The sequence below is a fragment of the Xenopus laevis genome, chromosome 2L, assembly GCF_017654675.1.
Source record: "Xenopus laevis strain J_2021 chromosome 2L, Xenopus_laevis_v10.1, whole genome shotgun sequence".
Classification (NCBI taxonomy): Eukaryota; Metazoa; Chordata; class Amphibia; order Anura; family Pipidae; genus Xenopus; species Xenopus laevis.
Window position 1 is genome coordinate 170,789,122 of NC_054373.1, and position 1,193 is coordinate 170,790,314.

Sequence of the window (1,193 nt, forward strand, 5' to 3'; positions counted from 1 at the left end):
AATTATACAGCAATGCCACAGCGCCACCTGGTGTTTTGAACTGAAATGTTGCGACTGCCCAAACACTACAATTATTGGAAATCATTGCACACCCAAAAATCAATGAATTTAATATCTACAGATCACAAAACATATCTAAGGGAGTATTAAGGTCATTAAAAAAGGAAACCTCCAGATTTACATAGTCCTTGCATCTCCTGTTTAATTCTTCACTCTGTATACAATGTGGATATACCCCTATAGTTGAAGGTGGAACAGAAAGGATTTAGGGAAGGTAAATTGTTGCCTTCCCTACAGCAATTGAAAGATCAATTTTTAAAAGCGTAGAACACTTTTGGAAATTCACAATTGCAAATCAAAAACAAAACTTTAATGCGGAGACATCCTGGAAAATTGAAATGCCAGTTCAGGTATGGGATCCGTTATCTAGAAATCAGTTATCCAGAAAGTTCTGAATTACAGGAAGGCCGTCTCCCATAGACTCCATTATAATCAAATAATCCACATTTTTAAAAAACGATTTCCTTTTTTCTCTGTAATAATAAAACAGTAGCTTGTACTTGATCCCAACTAAGAAATAATTAATCCTTAATGGAGGTAAAACAAGTATGGTATCATTTATCTAGAAAGTTTTGAATTAAACGAAAGGCCGTCTCCCATAGACTCCATTATAGTCAAATAATCCACATTTAAAAAATGATTTCCTTTTTCTCTGTAATAATAAAACAGTAGCTTGTACTTGATCCCAACTAAGAAATAATTAATCCTTAATGGAGGTAAAACAAGTATGGGATCATTTATCACTACTGTTCATATATCCCTTCATTTGTATTTGCATGTGCTATATTTGCTACATTTTCTGTCCAAATACTTCAAAGCAAGTGTAAATCCTCAAAAAACAAATACCTTGTCCTCGAAGCACTTTCACAATTTACATTATATTTTTCTTGTTCTCAGGATATTTTCAGTTATTAAATTGTGAAAATAATAAATGTGAAGCATCACCACCTGCTGTTCATTTCAGGCTACTGGCTCCAGTCGGCATCTTGTGATGATGCGCTGCTAAGAGAATGAAGTTAGTGAGCAGGGAAGGGTCATGTGACGTGTGGCTGGTCAGTTCGAAGCAGAGCAATGGCCGAAGACTTTCCTTTTCTCAAAAAATTAAATTTAAAAAAAGAGGGCAAACACAGGAA